The sequence below is a fragment of the Trachypithecus francoisi genome, unplaced genomic scaffold (genome assembly GCF_009764315.1).
Source record: "Trachypithecus francoisi isolate TF-2019V2 unplaced genomic scaffold, Tfra_2.0 Lachesis_group13, whole genome shotgun sequence".
NCBI lineage: Eukaryota > Metazoa > Chordata > Mammalia > Primates > Cercopithecidae > Trachypithecus > Trachypithecus francoisi.
In genome coordinates this window covers 32,732,258-32,757,063 of record NW_022681458.1, presented here as the reverse complement: position 1 = coordinate 32,757,063, position 24,806 = coordinate 32,732,258, and the positions used below count along the sequence as shown (strand labels likewise).

General features: G+C 38.2%; 1 protein-coding gene and 2 long non-coding RNA genes across 8 annotated transcripts in view; 1 reads left to right on the top strand and 2 right to left on the bottom strand.

Annotated features, from left to right (window-relative positions):
• Positions 1–24,806, top strand: part of PTH2R (parathyroid hormone 2 receptor) — a 145,438-nt gene that overhangs the window by 54,251 nt on the left and 66,381 nt on the right. The window contains exon 2 of one of the 5 annotated variants that reach the window (XM_033230469.1): positions 15,328–15,404. The exons of 3 other annotated variants lie outside the window; for them this stretch is intronic. The gene's annotated coding sequence lies outside the window, so the exon portion shown is untranslated. Of the gene's footprint in view, positions 1–13,985; positions 14,053–15,327; positions 15,405–24,806 lie in introns of all 5 variants that reach the window. One more of the 5 variants, XM_033230468.1, reaches the window with a different exon arrangement.
• LOC117094590 lies at positions 1,952–23,765 on the bottom strand. The gene is made up of 3 exons (XR_004441596.1): positions 23,755–23,765; positions 18,523–18,530; positions 1,952–2,903 (listed from the first exon to the last, which is right to left on the bottom strand). It is a non-coding gene; the product is annotated as an uncharacterized LOC117094590 (long non-coding RNA).
• On the bottom strand, positions 3,251–11,566 carry LOC117094589. Of its 2 annotated transcripts, XR_004441595.1 has the most exons (3): positions 11,557–11,566; positions 8,176–8,586; positions 3,251–3,264 (listed from the first exon to the last, which is right to left on the bottom strand). It is a non-coding gene; the product is annotated as an uncharacterized LOC117094589 (long non-coding RNA). The 2 variants fall into 2 exon arrangements; XR_004441594.1 differs by lacking the exon at positions 3,251–3,264 and having other exon boundaries at positions 8,000–8,586.

The following is a 24,806-nucleotide window of genomic DNA, read 5'->3' as shown; positions in this document are numbered from 1 at the left end:
GTACTTGATTCTCTCTTTTAATTATCACAGTAACTTTATGAGATGGGTACTGTAATTGTTCACATTTTTATAAATGAGAAAATGGGGCTATGAGATGTTAGATAATATACTCAACTCACACAAGCAGCCATGATTTATACTCTGGCTTTTACCTCTGGGGCCCACCCCTCCTACTGGTACCCTCATTGTGGAGATCAGCTGGGCAAGGCTTAGTGAGATTTTGTATACACATGTCCTCTGTCCCAGCAATCTCCGTCCCTGAGTCTCTATCCCAAGGAATTTCTCACCCAGGTCTATAATGATTCTCATAGTAATTCTGTGATGTTAGAGAATTAGGGACAATCTGGGTGTTTGTAATGGGGTATTGTGCAGCAATAAAAAGCAATGGCTTAAATGTGCACAAATCAGCATGGACAAGATCGTAAAAACAAGCTCAACCTGTCTCCGACAAACAGACCTAAAAGCACTTATCGCATACTCCTCCGTAAGCCATATAGCCCTAGTAATTATAGCCTCCCTCATCCAAACCCCCTGAAGCTTTACTGGCGCTATTATCCTTATGATTGCCCATGGCCTTACTTCATCTATACTATTTTGCCTAGCAAATTCAAACTATGAACGAACCCACAGTCGCATTATACTGCTCTCTCGAGGACTTCAAACCCTACTTCCACTAATAGCCTTCTGATGATTTGTAGCAAACCTCACCAATCTAGCCCTACCCCCCACCATTAATTTAATTGGAGAACTATTGGTAATAGCAACCTTATTTTCTTGATCACATGTCACCATTATGCTCACAGGGCTAAATATATTAATTACCGCCCTCTATTCTCTACACATATTCATTACAACACAACGAGGAACACTCACCTCCCACATTATAAACATAAAACCCTCCTTCACACGAGAAAATATATTGATATTTATACATATTTCCCCCATCATCCTTCTATCCCTCAACCCCAATATTATTATAGGCTTCACCTCTTGTAAATATAATTTAACCAAAATATTAGACTGTGAATCTAAATACAGAAGCCCACCCCTTCTTATTTACCGAGAAAGCTTGCAAGGACTGCTAATCCATGCCTCCGTACTTAACAAAACGGCTATCTCAACTTTTAAAGGATAACAGATATCCGTTGGTCTTAGGAACCAAAAATATTGGTGCAACTCCAAATAAAAGTAATAAATGCACGCCTCCATTGTTATACTGACACTAACTTACCTAACACTCCCAATTATTATTACCCTCATTAAACCCAACAAAAATCACCTATATCCTAATTACGTAAAAACAATTATAATATTTACCTTTATCTTCAGTCTCTTTCCCATAACCCTATACATTCTATTAGACCAGGACATAGTTATCTCAAACTGACATTGAACAACTATTCAGTCCCTAGAACTAACACTAAGTTTTAAACTAGACTATTTTTCCATAATATTCACCCCGATTGCACTATTTATTACCTGGTGCATTATAGAGTTCTCACTATGATATATAAGCTCAGACCCAAATATTAATCAGTTCTTCAAGTATCTCCTCATTTTTCTCATTACCATATTAATTTTAATCACCGCTAATAACCTCTTCCAACTCTTCATCGGATGAGAGGGTGTTGGAATTATATCCTTTCTACTAATTGGCTGATGACATGCCCGAACAGACGCCAACACAGCAGCTGCTCAAGCAATTCTGTATAACCGTATTGGTGATATCGGCTTTGTCCTAGCCATAGCATGATTTCTTCTTCATTGTAACTCATGAGACCTCCAACAAATATTTATCCTAGATTCTAACCCAAATCTTTTACCACTAATAGGACTTCTCCTAGCAGCAACAGGAAAATCAGCCCAACTTGGCCTCCACCCTTGATTACCCTCCGCCATAGAGGGTCCAACCCCAGTTTCAGCCTTACTCCATTCTAGCACTATGGTGGTAGCAGGGGTGTTTTTACTTATTCGCTTTCACCCCTTAATAGAAAATAGTATATTGATTCAAAGTCTTACATTATGTCTAGGGGCTACTACCACCCTATTTATAGCAATCTGCACCCTAACACAAAACGATATCAAAAAAATTGCAGCCTTCTCCACCTCAAGTCAATTAGGATTAATAATAGTTACCATTGGCATTAACCAACCACACCTAGCATTCCTACATATCTGCACTCATGCCTTCTTCAAAGCCCTATTATTCATTTGCTCTGGCTCTATTATTCACAATTTAAATAACGAACAAGATATTCGAAAAATAGGTGGATTGTTTAAAATAATACCCATCACTTCAACTTCTCTAACCATTGGTAACCTAGCACTTACAGGTATACCTTTTCTCACAGGCTTCTACTCCAAAGATCTTATTATCGAAACCGCAAACACGTCATATACTAATGCCTGAGCCCTATCTACTACTCTTATCGCCACCTCCCTAACAAGCGCCTACAGCACCCGAACTATTATCCTAGCACTAACAGGACAACCCCGCTTTTCAACCTCAACCCACATTAATGAAAATAACCCAGCTTTACTAAACCCAATAAAACGTTTAACACTAGGCAGCCTACTCGCAGGATTTCTCATCACTAATAATATTTTCCCCACCACACCACCCCAACTAACCATACCCCATTACCTAAAACTCCTGGCTCTATGCGTAACCATCCTGGGTTTCCTAATAGCTCTAGACTTAACCCTTATAACCAACAACCTCAAAATATACACCCCATCACATATATTCAAATTTTCTAATATGTTAGGATATTTCCCCATTACAATTCACCGAATAATCCCCTACCAAAATCTAATTATAAGTCAAAACCTAGCCTTTATCTTACTAGACTCAATCTGACTAGAAAAATCAATACCCAAAACAATCTCACATATCCACGCTACTACCTCCATTACTATAACCACCCAAAAAGGCATGATCAAACTTTATTTCCTCTCCTTCCTTATTTCCCTCATCCTAGTTACACTATTAACAGTATAATCTATTACCTCGAGTAATTTCAATAACAACATAAACACCAACAAATAACGTCCAACCAACAACCACTACTAACCAACGACCATAATCATATAAAGCGCCTGCACCAATAGAATCTTCACGAATTAACCCTGGCCCCTCTCCCTCAAAAATCACCCAACTTCCTATATTATTTAAATTAACCACCACCACTAACTCACCATAATCTAAAACTCATAAAATCAACCCCACCTCCATTGCCAATCCAACTAATAAACTACTCAACACTTCAAACCCTGAAACCCATGCCTCAGGATATTCCTCAATAGCCATCGCAGCAGTATAACCAAAAACAACCATTATACCTCCCAAATAAATCAGAAATATTATTAAGCCCATGTAAGTACCTCCATAGTTTAAAATAATTACACAACCAACTACACCACTAACAATCAATGCCAAGCCCCCATAAATAGGAGAAGGCTTAGAAGAAAATCCCACAAACCCCATAACCAATAATACACTTAACAAAAATAAAATATATGACATCGTTCTTACATGGACTTCAACCATGACTAATGATATGAAAAACCATCGTTGTACTTCAACTATAAAAACACCAATGACCCCCCTACGTAAATCCAATCCAGTTATAAAAATAATTAATCATTCCCTCATTGACCTACCCACCCCATCAAACATTTCTACATGATGAAATTTTGGCTCTCTCCTAGCAACTTGCTTAACCTTACAGATTATTACCGGCCTATTCCTAGCAATACACTACTCACCAGACACTTCCTCTGCCTTCTCCTCAATCGCACATATTACCCGAGATGTAAATTACGGCTGAATCATCCGCTATCTCCACGCCAATGGCGCCTCCATATTCTTTATCTGCCTTTTCCTACACGTAGGCCGAGGCCTATACTACGGCTCATTCCTCCTCATTGAAACATGAAATATTGGCATTGCACTATTACTCATAACCATAGCAACAGCCTTCATGGGTTATGTACTTCCATGAGGGCAAATATCATTTTGAGGCGCCACAGTTATCACAAATTTATTATCTGCAATCCCATACATCGGAACAAATCTCGTTCAGTGGGTCTGAGGTGGTTATTCTATTGATAATCCAACCCTCACACGATTTTTTACCCTCCACTTTACCCTGCCCTTCATTATTGCAACCCTAACAACTCTTCACCTACTTTTCCTACACGAGACAGGATCAAACAACCCCTGCGGAATCCCCTCCAATTCCGACAAAATTCCTTTCCACCCCTACTATACGATCAAAGACATTCTAGGCCTGATCTTCCTCCTCCTTATCCTAATAATCCTAGTATTATTTTCACCCGACCTTTTAAGTGATCCAGACAACTACACTCCGGCTAACCCACTAAACACCCCACCTCATATCAAACCAGAGTGATACTTCCTATTTGCGTACGCAATCCTGCGATCCGTCCCTAATAAGTTAGGAGGTGTACTGGCCCTCCTTCTATCCATTCTTATCTTAGCAATTATGCCCATACTCCATAAATCTAAACAACAAAGCATAGCATTCTGCCCACTTAGCCAATTCCTACTATGACTTCTAGTTACAACCCTATTAACCCTCACCTGAATCGGAAGCCAACCGGTAAACCAACCCTTTATTATAATTGGACAAGTAGCATCCATACTATATTTTACTACAATCTTAATCCTAATGCCACTAGCCTCCCTAATCGAAAATAGTCTCCTCAAATGAACCTGCCTCCGTAGTATAAATCAATACACCAGTCTTGTAAACTGGAAACGGACACTCTTCCCTGAGGCAACTCAGAAAGAAAGTACTTAACTCCACCACCAATACCCAAAACTGGCATTCTATTTAAACTACTTTCTGTATTCTAGGGGGTATAGCCCTCAAAATAACTTAGTACAATCTAATTTTATATGTCCCTATGTAATTCGTGCATTACTGCTTGTCCACATGAATATTATATAGTACTATAAATGCTTAACCGTCCATAGAACATAAATTTACATATTTACTAGCACTTCTCGCCAACATGCTTACAAGCAAGGATATTCTCTTAAACAACCAACTGTAATACATAACATTTAAAGTCTCAAAGTACTGGTTCCACCCATTGGAATATCAACCAACCTAATGTCTTCATTATCGTACATAGTACATTCAATTATTGATCGTACATAGCACATTACAGTCGAGCATACCCAACCCAATCTTGCCAACACGAATATATCTTGTCAGTTGGGTGTCCCTTGTCTACCATCCTCCGTGAAATCAATATCCCGCACAAGAGTGCTACTCTCCTCGCACCGGGCCCATAACTCGTGGGGGTAGCTATAAATGACATCTAATGGACATCTGGTTCTTACCTCAGGGCCATATTATCAAGATCGCCCACACATTCCCCTTAAATAAGACATCTCGATGGATCACGGGTCTATCACCCTATTAACCAGTCACGGGAGCTCTCCATGCATTTGGTATCTTTTATCTCTGGTCTGCACGCGACCCCATTGCAGAATGCCGGTCTCGCCACAATCAGTCCCGCAGCGCCTGTCTTTGATTCCTAGTCCATGCCATTATTAATCGCACCTACGTTCAATATTCTAGCTCCACACGAACCTTAGCAAGGTGTTATTTAATTCATGCTTGTAGGACATACAGATAGTTAGTCACACACCACACCGATTCAAACCACATGCCAATCTAAGCCACAACAAACTATACACAAACCCCCCCTCCCCCAACTCCGACCACTCCCACATAAATTGCCTTTGCCAAACCCCAAAAACAAAAGCTTGCTGCCTAGCCGAAGTCTCACTTTTTATCTTTTAGGTTTACACACCTAAGCTATCACTTTCTCAACTAATAAAAAATTAGTTCACTTACCACCCCCTCAACACCCCCACCCTTCTTCCCACAACCCCAAAAGATAATATTCACAATATATAGCACTCCGTTTATGTAGCTTAACTTATCCAAAGCAAGACACTGAAAATGCCTAGATGGGTTCATAAAACCCCATAAACAAATAGGTTTGGTCCCGGCCTTTCTATTAACTTCTAGCAAGATTACACATGCAAGTATCCTCGCCCCAGTGAAGACACCCTACAAATCACCATGATTAAAAGGAGTAAGTATCAAGCACGCTTAATGCAGCTCAAGACACTTTGCTTAGCCACACCCCCACGGGAAAAAGCAGTGACTAGTATTTAGCTATAAACGAAAGTTTAACTAAGCTATGCTAATATAGGGTTGGTCAATTTCGTGCCAGCCACCGCGGCCATACGATTGACCCGAGCTAATAGACATCGGCGTAAAGAGTGTTTTAGATTAATCCAACTAAATAAAGCTAAACTCTTTCTAAACTGTAAAACCCTAGCCAATGTAAAATAAACTACGAAAGTGGCTTTAAAATTTCTGAAAACACAATAGCTAAGATTCAAACTGGGATTAGAGACCCCACTATGCTTAGCCCTAAACTTCAATAGTTAAAACAACAAAACTACTCGCCAGAACACTACAAGCAACAGCTTAAAACTCAAAGGACTTGGCGGTGCTCCATACCCCCTAGAGGAGCCTGTTCTATAATCGATAAACCCCGATCCACCCTACCATCTCTCGCTCAGCCTATATACCGCCATCTTCAGCAAACCTCAACAAGAGATATAAAGTAAGCACAAATGCCCACACAAAAACGTTAGGTCAAGGTGTAGCCTATGAGCTGGGAAAAAATGGGCTACATTTTCTATTACAGAAAACCCACGATAACTCTTATGAAACTTAAGAGTCCAAGGAGGATTTAGTAGTAAACTAAGAATAGAGTGCTTAGTTGAACTAGGCCATGAAGCACGCACACACCGCCCGTCGCTCTCCTCAAATATAATTAAGGATTAGCTTAACTAAACACCCCTGTATTTATATAGAGGAGATAAGTCGTAACATGGTAAGTGTACTGGAAGGTGCACTTGGATAAATCAAGGTATAGCTCAATACAAAGCATCCTGCTTACACCCGGAAGATATCAACATCATTTGATTACCTTGAGCCAACACTAGCCCAAAAACCAATCAATACTATTACCAAATAAATATATATATTAAACCATTCACAAATATAAAAGTATAGGTGATAGAAAATTTACTCTGGCGCTATAGATACAGTACCGCAAGGGAAAGATGAAAAAAAAAATTAAGCATAAAATAGCAAGGACTTACCCCTATACCTTCTGCATAATGAGCCAGCTAGAAATTATTTCGCAAAGAGAACTAAAGCCAAATACCCCGAAACCAGACGAGCTACCCAAAAACAGCTAAAAGAGCGCACCCGTCTATGTGGCAAAATAGTGGGAAGATTTTTGGGTAGAGGTGATACACCTACCGAGCCTGGCGATAGCTGGTTATCCAAGATAGAATCTTAGTTCAACCTTAAGCCTACCCGCAGAACCACCAATCCCCCTGTAAGCTTAATTGTTAGTCTAAGGAGGGACAGCTCCTTAGACACTAGGAAAAAACCTTATATAGAGAGTAAAAATTCCAGCCCCCATAGTTGGCCTAAAAGCAGCCATCAATTAAGAAAGCGTTCAAGCTCAACATTAAACACTCAAAGAAATTCCAAACACTTAACTGAACTCCTAACATCACATTGGATTAATCTATTACACTATAGAAGTAATAATGCTAGTATTAGTAACATGAATAAATTCTCCTACGCATAAGCCTAAATCGGATCGAAAACCTCACCGATACTTAACAGCCTAATACTAATAATTATAAACAAGCCAGTATTACTAATACTGTTAACCCAACACAGGCGTGCTATCCGGGAAAGGTTAAAAGAAGTAAAAGGAACTCGGCAAATATAGCCCCGCCTGTTTACCAAAAACATCACCTCTAGCATTACTAATATTAGAGGCACTGCCTGCCCAGTGACACATGTTCAACGGCCGCGGTACCCTGACCGTGCAAAGGTAGCATAATCACTTGTTCTTTAAATAGGGACTTGCATGAATGGCAACACGAGGGTTTAACTGTCTCTTACTTCCAACCAGTGAAATTGACCTGCCCGTGAAGAGGCGGGCATAAAATAATAAGACGAGAAGACCCTGCGGAGCTTCAATCTACTAATGCAATCACAACAACATAAACCTATGGGTTTAACATATCCTGACCCTGCATTTAAAATTTTGGTTGGGGTGACCTCGGAGCATAACTAAGCCTCCGAATAGGCTATGCCAAGACTGAACAAGTTAAAGCGAATTAATATCTACAATTGACCCAATAATTTGATCAACGGAATAAGTTACCCCAGGGATAACAGCGCAATCCTATTCCAGAGTTCATATCGACAATAGGGTTTACGACCTCGATGTTGGATCAGGACATCCTAATGGTGCAGCAGCTATCAAGGGTTCGTTTGTTCAACGATTAAAGTCCTACGTGATCTGAGTTCAGACCGGAGTAATCCAGGTCGGTTTCTATCTATTTTACATTTCTCCCTGTACGAAAGGACAAGAGAAATAAGGCCTACTTCATAAAGTGCCTTCCTTCCATAAATGACCTAGTCTCAATTTAACAAAAAACTACATATACAGCCCAAGAACAGGGCTTGTTAAGATGGCAGAGCCCGGCAATTGCATAAAATTTAAGACTTTACAATCAGAGGTTCAACTCCTCTTCTTAACACCATGTTCACAACAAACATTCTACTTGTCACTTTACCCGCTATTGTTGCTATAGCATTTCTTACACTTACCGAATGAAAACTACTAGGCTACATACAACTACGTAAAGGACCCAACATTGTAGGACCTTGTGGGCTATTACAACCCTTTGCCGACGCAATAAAACTCTTCACCAAAGAACCATTAAAACCTTCAACTTCCACTACTACTCTTTATGTTATTGCACCAGCCCTAGCCTTTACCATTGCCCTTCTCTTATGAGTACCTCTCCCCATACCCAATTCCCTAATTAACCTTAACCTAGGACTTTTATTTATTCTAGCCACATCTAGCCTAGCCGTCCACTCTATCTTATGATCAGGATAAGCATCAAACTCAAATTATGCACTAATCGGAGCACTACGAGCAGTAGCCCAGACAATCTCATATGAAGTAACTCTCGCCATTATTTTATTATCAATTCTGCTAATAAGCGGCTCATTCAACCTTCACTCACTCATTACAACACAAGAACACCTCTGACTTCTCCTACCATCATGACCTCTAGCCATAATATGATTTACCTCCACATTAGCAGAGACCAATCGGGCCCCTTTTGACCTAACAGAAGGAGAGTCCGAACTAGTCTCAGGCTTTAATACTGAATATGCTGCAGGCACATGAATATGCATGTGACACAGAAACAATAGGATATATGGTATGATATCATTTACATACATTAAAATACATGCATATAAACAGTAATATATGTTTTATGAACATATTCAGATAAAAGATTGTGTGTGTGTGTGTGTGTGTCTCACATAAATGCTTGTATATGGGAGGTAGAGAAGTAGGAGTGGGGTATAGAGATAAAAGGGGATAAATCAACAAATCAAGTAGGTCTGCACTCTGCATCTCAAGGCATGTGTTAATTGGAAATTGTGGTAATAATAAACAGAACTGTCAAAACTATTGCTGGTGGAGTTAAGAATGAGGACAGCTGGGCTCAATGGCACAGTTCAAGACCAGCCTGGCCAATGTAGTGAAACACCATCTCTACTAAAAATACAAAAATTAGCTGGGCGTGGTGGCTTATGCCTGTAATCCCAGCTACTTGGGAGGCTGAGGTGGGAGGATCGCTTGAACCCTGGAGGCAGAGGTTGCAGTGAGCTGAGATCATGCCAAGTCCTAGAATACAGGCAGCTTCTCCAAAGTGGAAACTAGGGACTATCTCTGGCAGAATCAAATGGAAACTTGACTGTTGATTATCTCTATACTGTGTTTATTGCCACAAACACTTTTTCAACCAGCATTCATGCATCTCACTTATTTTCCTGTCTTGAACTTCAGTTGGTTTTGTCATCTGCTAGAACCCATCTTGTCCTTTCTTTCCCCTCTGTTTTGTTTTTGACTTTTCTCTGGGTTATTAATTAAGTTTTTAAACAGCCATGTGACTTTAGGTAGTTAATTTCATCTCTTGGTGTCTCCATTGGCTCCACTGTAAAATAGGACTTACTCATAGAATAAGCATTATAGTGACATCTACTCATAGAATGTGAGTCTTGAATTTAAAAATATACAAACAAAAAGCTGTAAGGTACCTGATAACAAAATATGTCAGCTCTTTCCTCTTCTTTTATTAGAAGATCAGTCAAGTTCTTTTTAATGTAATGATTATTAGATTAAGAATATTTCTAAGCATTAGTGGGAACACTTGAAGGCTTTTAAATGGGGTGTGTTATGTGTGTGAGAATTTTGCGAGGCTATTTTCTCTTCCTTTTATTTCTTATGGCTTCTCCTTCAGAACCCACATTTTTCTGATAGCAATTGGACATTTTCTTCATAACACTGATAGCTGTTATAACATTACATTTATTAATATAAGTACTTGATTAATATCTACCTTCCTCATTGCTTTTGCTCAAAATTTGTTTCCTTCTTGCTGATGGATATTACCATTTTACTTTTCCCAGTTGTTATTATCTCCCAGGATCACACAGCTGTGCTGCATGACAGATGTATTGCCTAGAGGGAGTGACACTAGTTAGAAATGAATAGAACATTGACCATTGTTGCTATTATGTGTAGATATATAATTTGGCCTTCAGCCTGATTTTCTGTAATCTCAGATCCTCATTGCGATTGCTGGCAGGAAACGATCTTCTTGATGATTTCTCATGTCCAAAACAGGTCAACACTATTTCTAGAGTGATAATCATTGGCTGATTTCATTTCCTCATGAAAAGAACTCCATCACTGAGTAGAGCTGCCATAGAATAGCCTTGAAAGGCAGAGGTAGTGCTGTGTAAGGACATTGTACTGGAAGATAGGATACCTGGCTGTAGTCCATGTTTTACTCTAAATTAGCTGGGTGGCCACAGATAAGTGGCAAAATTCTGGGTCTCATTTTGTCATATGTCAAGAGTATAAGGCATCAAGTTCCATCATGCCAGAGATTCAGACTTTTTCAGGTTATCAACAGTGGTAGCTTTAAAAATAATGTTTTTACTATATACATATAACAGGGATCAAAAGCAAAAACTACCCACATTTCTATTGAGTCTTTGTCTATGTGCCTGCTCAATTAATACATACTTTCAATTATGTCATAAATGAAATTTTATATATATATTTTCACTTGACATTATACAATCCACTTTTTTCCATTTTCCTATGACTATTTTCCTGTCTTATGTACTCATTCTCTTTCTCTCTCACTACAGGCCCATCTCCTCTCCATCCCACTCAGATAATACTGTGTATCTTCCACCTCTTTCTCCATAATTTTTTTTGCTCATATAAAATATAAACACAGATGTAGTTATTTCATCCTTATTTGTTTAAAAAGTGACCACCACACACACAAACACACACACACACACATACACACACACATATACACACAGAGAGAGAGAGAGAGAGAATGTTTATAAACAATGTAGAAGACTAGCAATTTGAACTCATTAAATTGTATTACAAATGACAAAGAGCCACCACTTGAATCTTGAGAGAGTGGTCCTCCTTTCATCTTGGAGTGTTGTTATCATAGTATGTTCTACCCATGTGATACCACTCTAGCAATTTCAGACACAGCTACATAGAAGTCATGATTACAGAAACTCCAAGAGCCAGCCTTAGCAGAGACAGCATTTGACACTATCAAGTGTCACTGATGTACAGAAAGAAAAATTAGACTTTAAGGAATGTAAGTGTAAAAAAGATTCAGTGCTGAGGAACTATAAAGTTAGTTACTTCAAAATGGAATTTGAGCTCTGTTATGATTTCAATAGTGTAAGAGCTATACTTAATTATTCCTTCATTAACCATTATTTTTATATTTTTGAACATTTTTAACATATGGAATATAAAATATTGACTAAATGGAACATGCATTATTTTTACATTCTTGAAGTTTTCTATGTGTTGCTGAAAACCATTTGTTTATCTGTATTACCTAATTAGCCACCTTGAACAATGTCACAACTAAAAGCTGTAAGGGTTGAAGAAGGAAGAAAGAAACACAAAAAGTGGCTCAACACTCGAAGACAGGTTTATTTTGGAGCATAAACCTGGGAGGGGCTTCTGGCAAGTTTTTGGTCAGGAGCATGCTCTCTGACAGACTAAAAGTATTTAAGGGTTCAGGGTGGGAGAGCTTATCACAGGTTTGGACTGCTTCTGTGCCTCTTTGTCTTGCTTATTTGGGAGGGATAGTTTTTGTGTTTGTTCCCATACATCTTCCTCCAACTGCAGGCGTATCCCCCAAGTCTGCTTTTAGCTTCCCCATCTTAGTGCACCTAATGGGAAAGGAATATGCTGATTAGGGTCCACTGTTTTACTGGGGCTCATTGTATGAGTGTGAAGTTTGGTGGTTACTCAAGAGACTTTCCCCCTCCTTCTGTGCCCAAGCTGTCTTATCTTTGTTTTACTGTAGGCTCTTTCTGGTTGCTTGTCGTTAGAAGAGAAGTGATTTCCTTGAAATGCGTGAGGTTAGAAAGGGAGCTAGAACTTAAAGTGGTGGTGTTTGTCCAAGATGACGGTGCTCCTGCTCTGTCAAAAAACAACTAAAAGTGGAGGTAACATTCACTCCATAGCCCATTTTCTTAATATATATGGTGACAATAGTAGTTAGTGATATTTTTGTATTCAGTCTTGTCCATGTATAGATATAATATATCCTACATGGTTACATTCCTCATAGTATTCCCCCAAGTTCAGTAAAAGCAATAACCCATGCACTATTTCTTTTTCTGATTATCTTTTGAGTCCTTTGTCAGCTAATGAGGATAGTGAATTTTTTTTTCAGTTTTTTTCTATTAGAATATCTATTAGAATAGGTAATTTTGGGTTGATATATCCTCAGTTCTCAAACTTTATTCCAAAATTTTTATTCACTAGAACAAAAATGGGCAAACTAGGGTCTGTTATCCATATTCATTCCATCATCTGTTTGTCTATGCCTCATGAGCTAAGAATGATTTTCACATTTTTAAGTCATTGAATAAAAATCAGAAGAAGGGCCAAGGTTAACATTAAGAGTAAAGTCATGTTGATAGCTTGCACTCTTGATAGGTGAGTGGCACTTTACTTCTGTGGTCTTCCTTTTCAAAATATATTGGCCCAGTTCCGTAATGAGAAAACCATAGAAAAAACCAAACTGTGGGGTGTTATACAAAATTTCTGACTAGTGTTCCTCAAAACTATTAAGATAATTAAAAACGAGGAAAGCCTGAGAAACTATCATAACCAAGAAGAACCTAAGGAGACATGACAAGTAAACATGATGTGGTGTCTTGATGAGACCCCAGAACAGAAAAAGGACATTAGGTAAAAAGTAAGAAAATCTGAATAAAGTACCAACTTAGTGAATAACAATATATCAATATTGATTGATTAATTATGACAAATATGCCTACTAATATAAGATTTAAATAAGGGGAAACTGAGTGTTTATGGGAACTCTGTACTATCATATAACTTAATTTTTTTCTGTAAATCTAAAACTATTCTAAGATTTAAAACATTTAAAAGGGGATTTTATTGTATTTTAAAAGGATAATATTTTGTAGATGTGAAAATTAAATAAAATTAAAATTTCAGTGTTAATAAAATTTTATTTGAACACAGCCACATTCATTCACTTACTTATTGTCTATGGTGCTTTTATGCTACATAACAGAGTTGAGTAGTTTAGACAGAGCACCGCTTCACATGGCTGTTTGGTGCACTCTGAATTGCAGTGACTCAGTCATAACTTGACACATTTCAAGTGCTACATGTATTGCTCTACATTTTCACTGTACTTCTTTCACTACCAGGGATAACCCATCATGTCAATATAAGAAGAGAAAAATGGACTAAATATTCTGCTTCTAAAGACACAGTGTACGTGGATTTTTTTTGCTATCAAATAAAATGGAAAAGCATCGTATTTATTATTCAGTGACACCACAGCTGTGCTAATAGAATACAGTATATGTTGACATTCCCAGATTAAGCAATCATTACAATATTCCCAGCTGATAGCACAGCATTCAGTCAGAAAAAATTAGAACATTTAAGATGGGATATCTCATCACATAACTTCTTTTAAAAAATGAGGCTGCAATAAAAGTAAAGTTCAAAGTAAGGTTGTCATTTGTTAGCTAAGCAAGGAAAGTCATTTACCAATGGTGAACTAATAAATGGGTTAAATCATATTTGATTGTAGCAGGCATGAAATGTGTCTAGAGAAAATAACTGGTTTAAAACTACTTACCTTTTGAAAAGAATAGAGTTGAGGATGTTGTAGCAACACCAATAATCAATTAAAAAACAAAGCAAATGATTTTAAGGGGTTTTCCTTGGCTCTGGATGAGTTAACAAATGTTACTGATATTAATCAGTTGTTTATTTGAGGAGTCAGTGCTGAGTTTGGTTTACTGAAGCCTTTGCCTTGAAAAATAGTCTGCGTGGGAGAACATTTTCAAAGAATTTGAGAAAATGACTAATTTAGTTCAACCTGAAATGGAGTGTGCTAAGACGTGTTAAAAATGATGGTGTTAAACCTTTGTGTGGAAGACCAATCCAAAGCTCATGAAAATATAAAACATTTAAAATCAATGGTTATTTATTGTATTATTTATCTGGAAGTGCTTTGTAGGAAATATTTGAATCTATCGTGTTATTGAACCAATAATACCAATGGCCAACTTTGTTCACCGTTACGAACTTAATTATCATCAGTTATTTAAATTTTGGCAGAAATAGAAGCCACATACTTTGACTTGCCCTACTATGGCTTAGCCATGATAAAGCTTACTATGATTTTTCTGAGCTCAGGGTTAAAATGTTGAAATTAGGTGAACTACTTTTTCAAGCTATCTGCTGTTCTGTATGTGATGGTTGATACTGAGGGTCAACTTGATTGGATTGAAGGATACAAAGTATTGATCCTGTGTGTGTCTGTAAGGCTGTTGCCCAAGGAGATTAACATTTGAGTCAGTGGGCTGGGAAAAGCAGACCCACCCTTAAGCTGGGCAGTCACAATTTAATCAGCTGCGAGCATCGTTAGAATATAAACAGGCAGAGAAAATGTGAAAAGAGAGACTGGCCTAGCCTCCCAGTCTACATCTTTCTCCCATGCTGGATGCTTCCTGCCCTTGAACACTGGACTCCAAGTTCTTCAGTTTTGGAACTCAGACTGGCTTTCCTTGATCTTCAGCCTGCAGATGGCCCATTGTGGAATCTCGTGATTGGTGAGTTAATACTTAATAAACTCCCCTTTATGTATATATATCTATTCCATTAGTTCTGTCCCTCTAGAGTACCCTGACTAATGCAATGTACCTCTCAATGAAGACTGGAAAAGAAAGAAGGGATGAAGAAAAAAATAGTTTAGTTTTAGGTCTAACAAGAGTCTCTTGATCTTTGGTACTTTTTTTTTTTTTTTTTACAAGGGGTTTATAATTCAGTAGTGATGGATGAATCTCATATTAGTTTCAGGAAATTTGTTAAAGCTGCCAAAATGTCCTTCCTAGATTTCATTATTTATCTCTTGAAATGCATTAAGGATCCATTTTACATACATTGTAAAATTAGTCTTTTTTGCTATAGTCCTGGAAGCCAAGTAACTAGGCATGTGTATAAAGAAAGAAGAGAGAGAAAATTCCTGTGCCAAAATTTGTAACTGGGGTATAGCTAGATGTTTTTTCTCTTGGAGGCAATCTAGTTCATTTGCAAGAAATGGTGTTGAAAAGACATGGATTTATTTATTTGAAAAATTCCAGGTCTGTTTGTTACAATAAAGCTGGTCATAAAAACACAAGTACTTGTTAAGAGAGAAGTACTGTTCAAAGACAGGAATCTTTTTTTTTTTGAGATGGAGTCTTTCCCTCTAGCCCAGGCTGGAGTGCAATGGCACAATCTTGGCTCACTGCAACCTCCACCTCCTGGGTTAAAGCAATTCTCCTGCCTCGGCCTCCTGAGTAGCTGGGATTACAGGCATGTGCCACCACGCCCAGCTACAAAGGTGGGAATCTATGGTCTAATAGGAGGGGAACATCATTAGAATAAGCTGGATAAAATAAGAAAAGCTAAATAGAAAATCCAGGAGTAACTGTGCAAGTCTGCCATATCTTGAGGGGAGAAAGAAAGGCAAAATATCACAGAAGTAGATCAGTCTTGCTTATCATTGCAAAACATGAAAAATCAATTTTAACTTTATGTTAAAATAAATACCTTATGAGCAATTTTGGCTTTATTCTGTTGATTCTGTTATTTGCAGATGTTAGCAAAATACTTTTATAAGAAAGTCACTAGAATTCACTAGAAACTATTAAAACTAAAAAAAGTTCAGTAATGTCACCAAGAATGACATTAAAAATAGGAAATAAAATAGATTCCTTATGTGTTAAAAAACTACCACTTAGCATAATAAGAATATCCTATTAGTAATAGCGATCAAAAATAAAATAACTAGAAATGAACGGAAGAATTATGCTGAACCTGTATGACAAAAAGAAAGCTTTACTAAAGCTTAAAAAGATAAACATTAAATAAATGAAGAAATATACCCTATATTTATCAAAGGAGGATAAAGGAAATGTCTCATATTTTCAGGAACCTATAAAAGTTGTGAGGGACTACCTAATGCATGATTTCTTTTGCACTCAATTTTCTTTTTGCTAATGAAGTAGTCTTAACATATTTGACCTTACTTTAGCTCAAATACTATATTGCACTTAATTTATAATTAACTTAAAATTTAGTTGGTGTTTTTCATGGTTGTAGTCATGAAACTAAACAATTCCTGAAAAACTTTAGCAGATGAATTTTTAAAAATCTGTGTTTTGGGAGAATTATAGATTTATTTGCAATGTAAGAAATAATACAGATACTAAATACCTTTCATGTATTTTGTCTCAGTGGTAACATCTTTCATTACTATAGTACAATATTACAATCAGGAAATTGACATTGATATAATCCCTCTGTGTTATGCAGATTCCATTGGTTTTATGCATACTTATGTGTGTGCACGTGTATTTAGTTTATACAGTTTTATCACATGTAGAGTTGCATGTGATCACCACCACAGTGAAGATATAGAATAGTTCTAGCACAGGAATCCTTTCATAGCCACAACTACTTCCTTCTCCCTTCCCCGCAACACCTGGCATCTGCTAATCGGTTCTTTGTCTCTGTAATCATTATATGACTCTTAAAAATTTAACTGTGCTTTGTTTCTAAGTAGTAATTGGAGCTCTACAAATATCTGTAATAAATTCACATGTAGTTAATTAAAATATAAGAGAAAAGAATGAGCAATAGCTTTGAAGGATGACAGCTCAATGTGATTGCATTCTTAATGTTTTCATTTAACTATGTGTGAGCCACACCACAGATAGGTACATGTTTTTCTTAAATCATTTTCAATTTACTTCTTGCATGAACAGGGTCATGGGAATTTTTAGAATTTGTAGCCAAATGTGCAAAATCAACTGATCTCCAGATTTAGTTTGAATTAGAGTTCATTATGTGAAAGGATTAAAAACTTAAGAAGCCATTTTCATATTGTGTGTGTGTGTATCTGTGTGAGTATGCATGCTTCCTTGTGTGTGTTTGTATAATGTATTTATGCTGTATATCTTATCTGTTTTTCTTTTTTTATGTTGACTTAAAAAAGGACTAAACAAAAATAGTTTCATGGTTCATAATTTAAAAATAGATGATTCAATAATATATTTTTGAAAACTATACTGTTTATTATAACAGATTCCCTTATTTTAAAGCAATATTACAGACAATACATTCTAAATAATTAAAAACATATTTTCATTGTTAAACCTCCTTTAGAACATAAAAGCTTCAGCTACCCTCAAGGGAATCACACTCGTGAGAGTGACATTGGCGTTTAAGAAAAGGAAAATAAAATAATTATAAGTTCATGTGAACTTTTTTGAGGCCTGTGGGAAAACATGGAGTAGAGAGATCATAAAACTGATCTGATTTGTTACTTGGCCCATTCATATTGGAGTATATGAGAAACCCTGAATTCCAAGCAAAATTCCTTCTTATGACCAGCTCAGTTTTCTCTCAGGCTATGGAAAGTAGAAGGGCTAGCTGTATTAGAGTTCTTCAGGGATCAGAACCCCCATGGGATATATATACAAACAGATTTACTGTGAGGAAGTGATTTACACAATATGGAGACTGAGAAGTACTAGGATTTGCTGTTGTAGCTGGACGAGCTGCAGACAAAACTCAGACACCAAGTTAAAGAAGGAAGGGATTTATTCAGCCGGGGGTATCGGCAAGACTCCTGTCTCAAGAGTGGAGCCCCCCGAGCGAGCAATTCCTGTCCCTTTTAAGAACTCACAACTCTAAGGGGGTACACGTGAGAAGGTCATTATTGATTGAGCAAGCAGGGGTACATGACTGGGGGCTGCATGCACCTGTAATTCGGAACAAAACAGGATAGGGATTTTCACATTGCTTTTCAATACAATGTCTGTAATCTATAGATAACCTAACCGATTAGGTCAGGGATGGATCTTTAACTACCAGGCCCAGGGTGTGGCGCCAGGCTGTCTGCTTGTGGATTTCATTTCTGCCTTTTAGTTTTTACTTCTTCTTTCTATGGAGGCAGAAATTGGGCATAAGACAATATGAGGGGTGGTCTCCTCCCTTACTGTAAGCAAGCTGAAGATCCAGGAAAGCTAGTGGTATAATTCAGTCCAAGTCTGAACGTTGGAGAACCAGGGGAACTGATGGCCTAAATCTCACTTTGAGGGCTAGAGAAGATGAGGTGAAATGTTGCCGGGAAGGGAAAATAAGGGTGCAAATTCCTTCTTCCTCTGCCTTTTGTTCAATTGAAACCTTCAACAAATTAGAAGAGGCCTAGTTACCCTGCGGGAGGGCAATCTGCTTTGCTGAGTCTACTGATTCAAATGTTAATCTTGAATGAAAACAGACACACAGACACACCAGAAACAAATGGAATCTGGGCACCCATGGCCCACCCAAGTTGCTACATGAAATTAACCACCACACTAGCCTAGAAGGGAATTCATTTTTAAAAAACATATCCTTTTAATCCTTTCCAAATTCAAGTAAAACTTAATATATAAATGTTATAATAACTTTCCACTGTATTCGTTAAGTAGATTTCACTTTAGGAAAGAGATATTTTTGTAAAATTATAAAATAATCATATCTAAAATGTTTTAATATACCTTTTATTATTATTATTATACTTTAAGTTCTAGGGTACATGTGCACAGCATGCAGGTTTGTTGCATATGTATACATGTGCCATGTTGGTGTGCTGCACCCATCAACTCGTCATTTACATTAGGTATATCTCCTAATGCTATCCCTCCCCCCACCCCCCACCCCCAGCAATAGACCCTGGTGTGTGATGTTTCCCTTCCTGTGTCCAAGTGATCTCATTGTTCAATTCCCACCTATGAGTGAGAACATGTGGTGTTTGGTTTTCTGTTCTTGCAATAGTTTGCTGAGAATGATGGTTTCCAGCTGCATCCATGTCCCTACATGGTTACATCTGCAGAGGTTTCTGTTGCTTTTTGTTTACCTATGCCCTGTCCCCAGAGGTGGAGTCTATAGAGACAGGCAGGCCTCCTTGAGCTGTGGTGGGCTCCACCCAATTCTAGCTTCCTGGGGACTTTGTTTACCTACTTAAGCCTCAGCAATGGCGGGTGCCCCTTCCCCAGCCTCGCTGCCACCTTGCAGTTAGATCTCTGACTGCTGTGGTAGCAATGAGGGAGGCTGCGTGGGCATGGGACCCTCTGGGCCAGGTGTGGGATATAATCTCCTGGTGTGCCATTTGCTAGGGTGGGAGTTACCCGATTTTCCAGGTGTTGTGTGTCTCAGTTTCCCTTAGCTAGGAAAAGGAATTCCCTTCCCTCTTGCACTTCCCAGGTGAGGCGATGCCTCGCCCTGCTTCAGCTCTCGCTGGTCGGGCTGCACTCGCTGACCGGCACTGACTGTCCGACACGCCCCAGTGAGATGAACCTGGTACCTCAGTTGAAAATGCAGAAATCACCCGTCTTCTGTGTCCCTCACATTGGGAACTGGAGGCTGGAACTGTTCCTATTCAGCCATCTTGGGTGCCCCCCCTATATCTTTTTTTATGATCACCTTGTGGTAGATTCTCATTTACTAGAATAAGGTAACATTTTGTGGTTTTTTTAAGTTAGAGAAGAATGCTTCTTTTCTTAAAAAATGATTTTATTGGTGATAGTTGTAAATTCACATGCAGTTGGAAGAACTAATGAGAGAGAACGTGTATCCTTTACCCAGTTTCCCCCTTATCACTTGTAAGATGATAACCTCTTATAAAACTACAGTAAAATATCACAACCAAGATAATAACATTGATAACAGTCAAGATACAGAACATTTTCTTCCCAGAAGGATCCCTTCTGATGTTCTTTATAGCCAAACCCCTTCCTTTGCACTTGCCACTCCTCAACTCCTGGCAACCACTATCTGTTTTTCATTTCTATAGTTTAATTTGTGTATTCTTTCTTTTTTTCTTGGTTGACTTTCTAGAAGCTTGTCAATATTATTGGTAATTTTAAATCGCCAGCTCTTTGTTTTACTGATAGTCTGTATTGTTTTTCTGTTTCAGTTTCATTGATTTCTCCTCTTTATGATGTCCTTCTTTCTACTTGCTTTGGTTTTATTTTCTTCTTTTTCTAGGTTCTCGAGGTGGGAGATTATATTATCGATGCAAAACTTTTCTTCTTTTCTAATGGGTGTATTTAGTGCTATGCATTTCTCTTAGCACTGCCTTAGGTCTGTACCACAAATTTTGATATGTTGTTTTTGTGTTTTCATTCAGTTCAATGTACTTTTGATTTCCCTTGAGACTTTCTTTTTGACCCATGGATTATTTAGAAGTGTGTTTAGTTTCTAAGTGTTTGGAGAGTTTTGTTATCTTTCTGTTATTGATTTCCAGTTTGATTCCATTGTAGTCTGAGAACATTGTGGTCTGAGAAGTATGCTTGCAATTCTTTAAAAATTGTTGAGATTTGTTTTGTGATTCAGGATATGGTCTACTTTGGTATTTGTTCTATATGTATTTGGAAAGAAAGTGTATTCTCCATTGCTGGGTGAAGTGTTCAGTAAATGTCAATTAGATCCTGTTGGTTGATGGCATTCTTGAGTTCTATATCCTTGCTGATTTTCTAGTTGTTCTATCAATTGTTGAGTAAGAGGGTTGCAGCTTCCAATTGTAATTGTGGATTTGTTTAACTCTTCTTTCAGTTCTATCAGTTTTTGCTTCAAATATTTTGCAGCTCTGTTTTTTTGATGCAAACACATTTTGGAGGGCCATGTTTTCTTGATGGAGTGATCTTTGTATTATTATATAATGTCCCTCTTTTAGTCTCTGGTAATTTTGTTTGCTCTACTTTATCTGGTACTAATATAATTGGGGAAGTGGGATTATCACCTTATTACTACTCGTGGAAGTAGAAGTTTTGGTTCCCCTGTCAGCTATCACTGACACCTATGGTGGGCTGCTCCATGGTCCTGAAGGGTGGGAGTATGAGTTCTGCTCCTCATGTGGCCTCCACTGACACCACAATGGGAGGAGCCTTGTTACTGCTAGGCTGACTCTCCACTAGATCTTCTCTGACTCACCTCCAGCTGAGAAGTAGAGGGACACTGTTACTGTCAGGAAGGGTGGAAGTCCAGGCTCCTCATATGCAGGTTGTGGAGAAAAGGTGGGGTGTCCAGAAACCTTTGGTAAAGCACAGTATTAGGGTGAGAGTTACTCTTGTTACGGGCCAGTGAGAGGGAATGCTTTAGTTCTTTACTTTGCTCTTAAACCATTCTGGGAGGTTATAGGGGTCCCTTGTTTTGGGTTGAGTTTGTCAGACAGTGTGACAGGCAAGTGTTCTTGTATAAGTGGTTAGCTGTCCTTGTGTTGCGAGTTGTCCTTGTGTAAGATGTCCATGTAGTAAACTGTGGTTTGGAAAAATTTCTTGTGATAGTTCCCATTATCCAGCAAATCATGTGTGAGAGCCCTGCCTTCATGGTTCTGCCCTGCTCTGCTTGCCAAGGCTTGACACAAGTTACTCTAGTTTGGATCTTACAACTTCCATATTTCTCTGAAAGCATCACTGATCGACTCTACTGTGGGTTGGTTTTAATTGTCCCTTGGTGCTGAGATGCACTTGTCCTGGATTGTTGGTCTGGTCTCACACTGGGAAGAAGTAATTGGCGACTAGGAGTCAGTATCATAACACTTTCAGCCACATTTGAGCAACAAGCCTGACCTGGAGAAAGTGACTCTCAGGTTAAATCTTCCCAGAGTCCACTGTTAAGTTCAATTTTGTTGGTTCCATAAGTATTGGTTATCATTTGAAGCACTGGGCCAGCATTATTCTATCAGGAGTGTTGTTTCTATAGAATTGGGTCATGACACAGTTAGGTCCAAAGTTTAAAGGAAATAATACAAAGCAAAACCAAGAGGAGCATAATGAATTTATTTTGTACAATAGTTTTGAACCGAAAGGCCAAGCCTGAGGGCAACAAACTAAGCAAATCAAAAGACCACAGGGAAATTGGGTGAGACTTGTTGTAGCCATTGAGATCAACTGACTAAATAAAAATTTCTAAAACTCTAATGAAAAAACTAATGGGTTCATGAAACTGCAAATCAAGATCAAGCCGAACAAAATAATTACATAAGATTGAATAATTCATAAAATTATAATTTTTATGACTTTTTAAGGAGAGTACATCATTGTGCAGGCAATGATTCATGACCTGCAAATCACATGGAATGAGATGGAATAGAAAGCTGAATCCTTGAGATATTGAGGTAGGAGGTGGGGCTCAGAGACTGGACCAAATTGAGGACTAGCTAAAAGAGGGACAGGGTGGAAGCGGCTTTCCATAAGACACATCCTCCAGTGTTCCATGCCAGTTTACCATTGCCATGGCAACACTGAAAGTTACCACCCCTTTCCACAGCAATGACCCAATGACCTGGAAGTTACCACCCTTTTTTAAAGAAATTGCTATATAATCTACCTCTTAATTTGCATATAAGTGGGTATAAATATGACTGCAGAGCTGCCTCTGAGCTGCTACTCTGGGCAGACTGCCTAGCCCTGCTCTGCAAGGAACAGTACCGCTGCTGCTGCTGCTGTACACTGTCACTTCAATAAAAGTTGCTGTCAAACACCACCAGCTTGTCTTTGAATTCTTCCCTGGGCAGAGCCAAGAACCCTCCCAGTCTAAGCCCCAGTTGTGGGCTGCAGCTTTTTCTGTGGTGTTTTTCCAGGCTGTGTTTTTCTTCCTTGGCTAGACAGCAGGCTTCTCTTGAGACTTTAAAATTTTTTTGCCTGTGCCTATTGGTGTTCCAGAGTTTCCAACTTCTTTTACTCCAAGTTGGGGATGTAGAAGGCAGAAAGAAAACCCAGGGAATTTACCACTATGTTGTTTTCCAGGATCTGTAGCCTGCTCTGCATCTTCTCTCTGCCTTTTAGAATATTGTTATATTCATTTTATATGTAAAGTGTAGGGCTTTTGTTTATATTTACTGAGAGGAATTGGGGAAAGCCCATCAACTCCATCATGCTGGAAGTGGAAGTTCCAGAATGCCTCTTAAATTAATCTAACTTACGGATTTACGGTTACTTAAAAATTGAATAAATGAGAATATTGGGTTAATTATGAAGATTTTCATATCTTAACATTAAAATTGGCATCTGTATTTACAATGTTAGGGGCTTTTAATAAAGTACAAACTACCAAATTAGGGCTTCTCTTGCCTATCAAATATGTGACAGATTGGAATTTAACATTTTATTTCAAATCATAAACGATCACTTGTCCAGGAAAAATTACTAACATCTATTTTTCTAAATGTAACATTTTGTTTTGGGTGCAATTGTTGCTTTTGGAGAAACAGACATTGAAAATGTAAACTGCTCTTCTATTTGAAGTATACTATCATTTTAATGTCATTCTTGTATCTATAACAAAGGAATAAAAGAAAGCAATATAAAAAACAAATACTTATTTGCTTTTACTGGAAATGACTGATTTGGTTTGGCTGTGTCTCCACCCAAAATCTCATCCTGAATTGTAATCCCATAATCCCCACATATCAAGGGTGGGAGCAGGGGAGGTCATCAGATCATGGGGGCGGTTTCCCCCATGCTGTTCTGATAGTGAGTCTCAGGAGATCTGATGATTTTGTAAGCGTCTGGCATTTCTTCTGCTTGCACTCACTTCATCCTGCTGTCCAGTGAAGAAGGTGCCTCCTTCTCCTTTGCCTTCCACCTTGTTTGTAAGTTTCTTGAGGCTTCCCCAGCAATCCGGAACTGTGAGTCAATCAAATCTCTTTCCTTACCCAGTCTTGGGTATTTCTTCATAGCAGTGTGAGAATGGACTAATACAATGACTAAAGATCAATTTAACAGATCGTGATTTAGCACATTCTGATCATACTTGCTCCTGGCTAAACTGACCAGATGTTTTAGAACAAAATATCTTTAGAAACTATAGTTTATAAGAGGCACAGGTTCCTGAAAAGGTTATCCCAATAAAAAGGTGGCATATGCACAGAAAGAAATAAAAAAGAATATTTTCAGGTAAAAATGGTACAAGGGGTGATT